Here is an 8,992-nt window from a genome sequence, read left to right on the forward strand (position 1 = left end):
TCCACATAGTTAGTCACTTTTGGGGTGGTTCTTACTTGGTCATAATGTAGATTTCTTCAAATATGTTACTGCAATTGATTTGCCAAAATGTTTTTAAAAGATTTTTTTTTGTATTGATCTTTGCTTTTTGTATTGTACTGTAGTTTTGTTTTTTGTTTTTTTTTTTAAATTTATTTCTTCTGGCGGGAGCTTTGGTAATTTGTGTCTTTTAAGGAATTTTTCCACTTCACCTAAGTTGTCAAATTTATTGGCATATAATTTTTAGTATTGTCTTATCATTTTAATTTCAGTAGAATCTATAGTGATGTTTCCTCTTATACTCCTCATACTGCATACTTCTTTCTCTTTATCCTAATAGTCTGGCTAGAGATTTATCAATCTTATTGAGTTACTCACAGAATCAGCTTTTGGTATCATTTATTTTCTGTATTGTTTTACTTTTTAAAAATTTCTTGGGGTGTCTGGGTGGCTCAATTGGTTAAGCATCCAACTTCAGCTCCAGTCATGATCTTGTGGTCTGTGAGTTTGAGCCCTGCCTCGGGCTGTGTGCTGACAGCTCAGAGCCTGGAGCCTACTTCGGATTCTGTGTCTCCCTCTCTCTCTACCCCTCCCTCCCTCTCAAAAATAAATAAAAACATAAAAAAAATAAAATTAAGTTAAAAATGTCTTTGATTTCTATTCTGGTCTTCATTATTTCCTTTCTTCTGTCTGCTTTAGATTTAATTTGCACTTCTTATTCTAGTTTCCTATACAGGTAGAAGTTTAGGTCATTGATTGATTTCTTCTTTTTTGCTATAAATTTTCCTCTCAGCACTGTTTTAACTATATCTCACAGCTTTTGATATTTGTACTTCCATTTTCCTTTAGTTCAAAATGTCCTAATTCTTCTTTTGATTTCTGTTTTGATGCATATGATATTTAGAAGTTTTTTATTTAGTTTCCAAATACTTACGGGTTTTCTATCTCTTTTAATAATCCTAATTTAATTCCATTGTGGTTTAGTGAAAATACTTTGCATGATTTAACTCCTTTTAAATTTATTGCAACTTTTTATGGTGTGGTATGTTTTATGGTATGGTATGGTATGGTATAGCTTGATGAATGTTTCGTGTGCATCTGAAGCAAATGTGTAATTACCATTGTAGGATAAAGTGATCTATAAATGTCAGGTCAAATTGGTTGATAATGTTGTCCAAGTTCTCACTGATTCTCTGCCTACTTATACTATCAACTATTGAAAGGTGGTATCAAAATCTCTAATTGTAATTATATATTTGCCTATTTCTCCTTTTAATTCTATTACTTGTGTTTCATGTATTTTGGGTTTCTCTAATTAGACTGCATAAATGTTTGGAATTATTATGCTTTGATAAATCAATTATTTTATCAATATGAACTTTTTAAATCTCTGGCCATATTCTTTATTCTGAAATGTACTTTGTCTAATATTAATACAGCTACTCTAGATTTTTTGTTGATTATGGCTTATTTTTCTCCATCTTTTTACTTATATCCTGTTTGTGTCTTTAGATTTATGGTGAGTTTCTTGTAGGCAATGTATAGATGGATTTTTCTTTTTTACACAGTTGAACAATCTTTGCCTTTCAATTGGGTTGTTTATATTGTTAGTAGTTAATATTATTGACGGGGTTGGGTTTAAAACTATCATTTGCTTTCTATTTACTCTGTCCTATTTCCTTTTTCTTTTTCTACTTTCTTTTGGATAAATAGAATATTGTTTATGATTTTACTTTATCTTTTTTCCTGGCTGATAGCTATAATTCTGTTTTGTAATTTTAGTGATTACTTTAGGACTTTTAGTGTACATTTTTAACTTATCATAGGCTACCTTCAAGTGATATTATACCACTTCAAATATAGCATAAGACCCCTCAGTCTTGTCTTTCTCATGAGCTTTGTGCTGTTGTCATAAGTGTTCTTTCCCTTTATGTTATAGTGCTATAATACACCTGTTATTTTTGCTTCAAAAAGTCAATTATCTTTTAAAAAGACTTTAAAAATAAGGAAAAGGGATTTTTATACATATATACATATTTACCATTTCTGATGTTCTTTGTATATGTCTAGATTTCTATCTGGTATTTTCATCTGCTTCAAGGACTTCCTTTAATAATTCTGATAGTGAATATCTACTTGTGATGAAGTCTGTCAGCTTTTGTATATCTGAAAAAAAATTTCACCTTCCCTTTTGGAAGATAATTTTGCTAAATATAGAATTCTAGGTTGACAGTTTTTTTGTTGTTGCTGTTGTTCAATAAAGATATTGCTCCACTGTCTTTTGCATGTTCTTCCAGTGAATATTTGCTGTCATTCTTAGCAATTTTTTAATGATATACTTTGGTGAATTTTCTTTCCTTTTTTTTTTTTTTTTTTTTTTGTCGTTGTGGCTTGTTGATTTTCTTAACTCTGTGAATTGTTTTAATCACATTTGTAAAACTTTTGGTCATTATTTAAGTACACCCCCCACTCTTTCTTGTCTTTCTTATACTTTAATTGCATATATATTAGGAATTGTGCCATAGTTGACTGATTGTTTTTCTCAATCTTTTCTTTCCCCATGTCTTACTTTGGATTGCTTCTATTGTCATGATTTCAGTTTCACTAATCTTTCTTCAATAGTATCTAATCTCTTAATTTCATCTAGACATTGATTTTTCACATCTTGAAGTTCTATTTGAGTCTTTTAGTATTTCCAATGTCTGCATTTATTATGTACAAGTTTTCCTGTAACTTCTTGAATGTATAAAATATAGTTATAGATTTTACATTTTTGCCTACTAATTCTTTCATCCATGCCATTTAGAACTCTTCCACTTGAGGGGTGCCTGGGTGGCTCAGTCAGTTAAGTGTCCAACTTCGGCTCAGGTCATGATCTCATGGTTTGTGGGTTCGAGCCCTGTGTTGGGCTGTCTGCTGACAGCTCAGAGCCTGGAGTCTGCTTCGGATTGTGTGTTTAATTCTCTTTCTGCCCCTCCCCCATTTGTGCTCTGTCTCTCAAAAATAAATAAATGTAAAAAATAAATAAGAACGCTTCCACTTGATTAATTTTTCTCATGATTGGGTTGTATTTTCCTGCTTTGTTGCGTGCCAGATAATTTTGAATTGGATGCCAGAAACTGTGAGTTTTACTTTTTGTATTAAAAAATTCTTGAGCTTTGTTCTGAGAAGTACTTAAATACTTGGAAATGATTTGATTCTTTTGAAGTTAGCTATTATGCTTTATTAGGCAGATCCAGAGCAGCCTTAGTCTAATTTTGCCCTACTATTGAGGCAATATGCTTCTGAGTATTCTACCTGATGCCTCATGAATTCTAAGTGCTTCCACTCTGTGTCCAGTAAGTATAAAAACTGCTTGCAACCCTAAGCTTTGAGAATTATTGCCTCTAAATCTTTCTGGTGGCTTTTCCTCATCTTTGTGCTGTTTCTTCACACATATGCATTAAGTTTACAACTGAATAATCAAAGAGGACCCCTGCAAATCTCCGGAGTTCTCTTTCTTTTCAGAACTCTGTGGTACTTGTTCTGTGAACTCTCGCCCTTAACCTCTGCGACTCCCAGCTTCACTTCCTCAACTCTGTGAGACTGCTAGGCTCTGAGTTCCTCTGCCCTGCACTGCACCCTCAGAACTCACCTCATTTGCTTCCTCTCTCTTATGGCTATCTTCTGTTGCCTATGTCTAATACCTAAAAATTACTGTTTTATGTACTTTGTTCAGTTTTGTGTTTTAGGTGAGAGAGTGAATCTGATCCTTGTTACTCCATCTTGGCCACAATTAGAAGTTCACATTCAGAGTTTTTAAGTACAATTTAAATAATATAACAGTTTTATTTAGGAATACAGATTTTATAATGTGTATTGGAACAAAGTTCATATAATGTTCCTGCTGAATAGTTGAATTTTTATACAAATTAATCGGTTTACCACCAGCTTTGCCTTCACTCTAATATTACCATGATCTAAGAATACTCATTTGTACACGATTAAGATCTTTTTTCTTCTAATTTTAAACTCTCTGAATGTCCTACATTGGTTTTATAGATCAAGTACTTTATTATTTCCACAAAATTTTTAAGACTACACAAACATAAGATTGGGTTTTACTAAATGAGATTTAATAATTATATCTTCTTTATTTTTTGCCTTTCACAAATTCAGCCCCAAAACTCATAATAATCAACCTATTAGGATGTCATTTATGCCTTATGCATCAAATTTCTTGGAATGGCCAATAAGTAACACAAAGATTTGCTGCTTTACTTTAGAAAAGGGTGGATCATTTTAAGAATTTCTTCCACGTTATAATCTGATGAAGAGGGAGTATTTCTTCCTAGAAGTGAAGCCTCTTTGGTTTTTATAACTTTTAGCTTTGAAAGTACAATCTTCTACATATAGTATTATTTATCCACAAATGTAATACTTTGCATTTGTCCTCACGAAAGATAGACTGTTACTTAAAAATATGGCCTTTAACTTTGTAGCAACGTGGATGGAACTAGAGAGTGTTATGCCAAGTGAAATAAGCCGTACAGAGAAAGACAGATACCATATGTTTTCACTCTTATGTGGATCCTGAGAAACTTAACAGAAACCCATGAGGGAGGGGAAGGAAAAAAAAAAAAGAGGTTAGAGTGGGAGAGAGCCAAAGTATAAGAGACTCTTAAAAACTGAGAACAAACTGAGGGCTGATGGGGGGTGGGAGGGAGGGGAGGGTGGGTGATGGGTATTGAGGAGAGCACCTTTTGGGATGAGCACTGGGTGTTGTATGGAAACCAATTTGACAATAAATTTCATATATTGAAAAAAAATATGGCCTTTAATTACATATGTGGACTCAGGAATTAAAATGATTTGGAGTTAATTTCACTTGAGATAGATAGGTTGCTTTCTCATCTGTAAATTGTGGAGTGGGGGTTTGAGAGTGTGCTATTTACACAAGACCACATAGTTAATAGTAGCAGAACCTGTACAGCCATACCCAGTGGCCTTGGTTATGAGGATTGCGTGAGATAATGTGAAGTGCTTAGAGCAGTGCTGGCACTTGGTAAGTGTTCAATAACCGTTTGGAATTCACCCCGAGGACATTAAATATAGTGAGGTTTGAGTTTTCGAAAGCATGCTCTGGCAACAGAATGAGATGGGCAAAGGTTTAGAATTAAGACTGGAAGCAGGGAGAGCAGTTAGGGAACCACAGCAGTAGTTCAGAAGAGATTATGGTGGTCTGAACACATGTGGCAGTGATGCAGATGGAGAGAAGTATACCAATTCAATTCACAGAGGAATTTTTATTTCTTTATTTTTAATTTTTTAAGTTTATTTATTTGAGAGAGACAGAGAGAGCGAGCAAGGGAGGGGCAGAGAGGGAGTGAGACAGAATCCCAAGCAGGCTCCGTTCTGTCAGCACAGAGCCTGATGAGGGGCTTGAACCCACGAACTGTGAGATCATGATCTGAGCCGAAACCAAGAGTGGGATGCTTAACCGACTGAGCCACCCAGGTGCCTCACAGAGGAATTAAAAAAAAATCATTTTTGCCTTATGAATGTGGGAGGTTAGGTAGGAGGGGAAAAAATGAGCATGATTCAGGTTTCTTGCTCAGTGAGATGGGTAAATAGTGGTGTCCTTTATTTAGAGTACACTAGAGCTGCCATCTTGTGTCCCCGCCGTGTGTGCACCTAATCTCAGATGGTCCACCCGAGACCCCCTGAGCACCAACCCTAGTCCCAGGCGCGGCCGCATTTCCTCTCCAACAAGATGAAAGCAACTATCATGAACCAGGAGAAACTCGTCAAACTGCAAGCACACGTGCGCATTGGTGGGAAAGGAACTGCTCGCCGAAAAAAGGTGGCTCATCGAACAGCCATAGCAGATGACGAAAAACTTCAGTTCTCCTTAAAGAAGTTAGGGGTAAACAGTATCTCTGGTATGGAAGAGGTGAATATGTTCACAAACCGAGGAACAGTGATCCACTTTAACAACCGTGAAGTTCAGGCATCCCTGGCAGCGAACCCTTTCACCATTACAGGCCATGCTGAGAGGAAGCATCTGACAGAAATGCTACTCAGTATCTTAAACCAACCTGGTGCAGACAGTCTGACTAGTTTAAGAAGGCTGGCTGAAGTTCTGCCCAGTCTGTGGATGGAAAGGTACCACTTGCTACCGGAGAGGAGGAGGATGATGAAGTTCCAGATTTTGTGGAGAATTTTGATGAAGCTTCCAAGAAGGGAGCAAACAGAATTGAATCAACTTCTGAAGAAGATAAAGCTTGAAGAAGTTACTGGGAGCTGCTGTTTTATATTATGACTGCTTTTTAAAAATTTTGTTCACGGATCTGATAAAATCTAGATCTCTAATATTTTTAAGCCCCAGCCCCTTGGACACTGCAGCTCTTTTCCGTTTTTGCTTATACACAATTCATTCTTTGCAGCTAATTAAGCTGAAGAAGTCTGGGAATCAGTTTGAAACAACATTAAAAAAAAAGAACACTAGAGAAGAACCAAATTGCACATGTGGCTTCTTTATGGGGTGAAGGGGAGGAGAAAAGATGACCTTAATGTGGAACAAATTGAGTTTGAAATGTGTTACTTACATCCAAGTGCAAACGATCACACTACATATATATGGAACATCACTGTCTAATAAGAACTTTCTGCAGTGATATAAATGTCCTAGATTTGTTCCATCAAATATGGTGGCTACTATGCCAAATGGCTTTTGAAGATTATTAAAATGGCTAGTCTAAGGAGCTGAATCTTTAATTTTAATTTTAATTAATTTACATTTAAGTTGTCATGTGGTTGGTAGTTAGCATATTGAACTGCAGAGGCTTAGAGTTTAGAGTCAAGAGCTCAAGTGATAAATAATAAAATCTGATGAGTAAAATCATATTAGTCTAAGGGAAATTAGAGATGGTTTTATGCTGGCTATCTTGCAATAAAGATTTATATTAGAGAATTCCTAGTTTGACCATAACAGCATATCAATTTTATTGCATACATTAAACCTGTTGTGAACTTTTTAGCTGATTTCTAAGCCCAGTCAATACCTTAAATCACTCACTGTAAACTTAAGTAGTTCTTCCTCTAATCATAAATATTTCCCCAGAATCAGATGTGTGTGTGGGTGGGTGAGGTAGGGAGGCTCTCTTGTTTTTAGAATTTCAAACTTTGGTGAACAAAATCAGTGTTCACTCTCTGTATATCCCTTACAAGATTTTGGTCATAGCTTGTTTCATCTTTCCAGACTAGAGACCAAATGTTTTTAGTCTATTCACAATTCTCTTATATCCATGATCATTCTGGTTGCTTTTTCTGTAAACTTAAGAATTTTTTTCTTGAGGTAGACAAATCAGAATTAAAACAATGAATTCTAGCTACTTACACCAATGGCTTGTTACAAAGGTAATTAAAACAATAAATGCTAGCTACTTACAACAATGGCTTGTTACAAGGGTAAACTTTGTTTTGCTTTTTTACTACCCTTTGGCTGGATATCTGGAGCCACAGAAGTATCATGGTATAGTGGGTTGAATAGTGGCCTCAAATGTATGTCCAAGTCCTAATTCCCAGAACCTGTGAATATAACCTTATATGGCAAAAGATGTGATTAGATTGAGGGTCTTGAAGGGTTTATCCGGGATTATGTGGGTGGGCTCTAGAAGCAACTGCATGTGTACAATAAAACGAAGACAGAGGGAGTTTTCAGACACACTGAGAGAAGGCAATGTGAACACAGAGATGGACAGAGTTTGGACTGCTGCCACCATGCACCAAGGAATGCCAGCCAGGCAGCTATCAGAAGCTGGATGGCACGAGAAATGGATTCTCCCCAAAGAGCATCCAAGAGCCCTGCTCACAGCTTGATTTCAGCTCAGCAAAAACTTACTCTGGACTTCTGGCCTTCAGAATTATGGGAGAATAAATTTCTGTTGTTTTAAAGCCATCATTTGGTAATTTATTATTGCAGCCACAGGTAACTAATACAGGTGGTCAGAAATGAAGTCTTCAGTAGAGACTAATGCTCTGTAATACTAATAGTCCTACATACTAACCCATTTTTGTTTCATAGGACTACAAAAGTAGGGCAGATTATTCTCTAAGACTGGATTCTTTCGAAATGCATGGTTATATATTTGCCTATGTGAAACTCTTGTGTGTGTGTGTGTGTGTGTGTGTGTGTGTGTGTGTGTGCCTAATTTGTTCAGAGTATACCCTCGTGAAAAAATAAGAAATTGTCATTTGGTTCTTCCAATGATGTTTTCCACAGATAATTTCCAAAGCTAGATAAATGTTGTATTTTTAAAAATCTCAAGATGGCTCCTTAGACATTTTTATTTAATATTGATTTTAATACCATGTTTAATTTTGCCTAGCCTTTTATTCAATGTATACCCTATGAGAATGTCATTGCTGTGTCACCAACCATAATGCCTGGCACAGTTAATAAATACTTGTTGAATCAATGTGCTATTTGTGTATATCTCTATTGCTGCTTTTTTCAAACTTTTTAAAAACAGCAGAGTCATTTTATTTAAAGAATTTATATTTTATAAAGAACATCAATATATAAAATAGATACAAGTAGATCTGCTCTTAGTGAGGAGTGTGAAATCCTGTTTACCTGTCTGTAACATATGATACATTAATATTATAAGATACTACACATTGTTACAATATTCACAAAACTCCTAAATTTGGAGTCCAGAAGACACTATTTACATAGTCCTTTTCAAGAAACAAAACTTCTATCTAGGGCAAAAAGTCAGTTTGGGGCGTTTTTTGGGCTTCTGCTCCTGAAACTTCAAGACAAAAGTAGAACAATACCAGGGTAACAGAATCAGCAGCACCAATTTCTTTAAGAGCACAACAAGAACAGAGGTTACTAAGAAATTATGTTAGAAATGTTTGTTTCCAGGCTTATTCACGAAGTAGGGGGAAGCAAATAGCAACAGCTTTGGAATTTGGCAGATGAGTTCAA

At 35.6% G+C, this 8,992-nt stretch overlaps 1 pseudogene; it reads left to right on the top strand.

Annotated features, from left to right (window-relative positions):
• The first annotated feature begins 5,681 nt into the window (after window positions 1-5,681).
• LOC106977476 (transcription factor BTF3-like) lies at window positions 5,682-6,452 on the top strand (annotated as a pseudogene).
• Window positions 6,453-8,992: the final 2,540 nt, after the last annotated feature.

Source organism: Acinonyx jubatus, chromosome B4 (genome assembly GCF_027475565.1).
Source record: "Acinonyx jubatus isolate Ajub_Pintada_27869175 chromosome B4, VMU_Ajub_asm_v1.0, whole genome shotgun sequence".
In the NCBI taxonomy this organism is placed as follows: Eukaryota; Metazoa; Chordata; class Mammalia; order Carnivora; family Felidae; genus Acinonyx; species Acinonyx jubatus.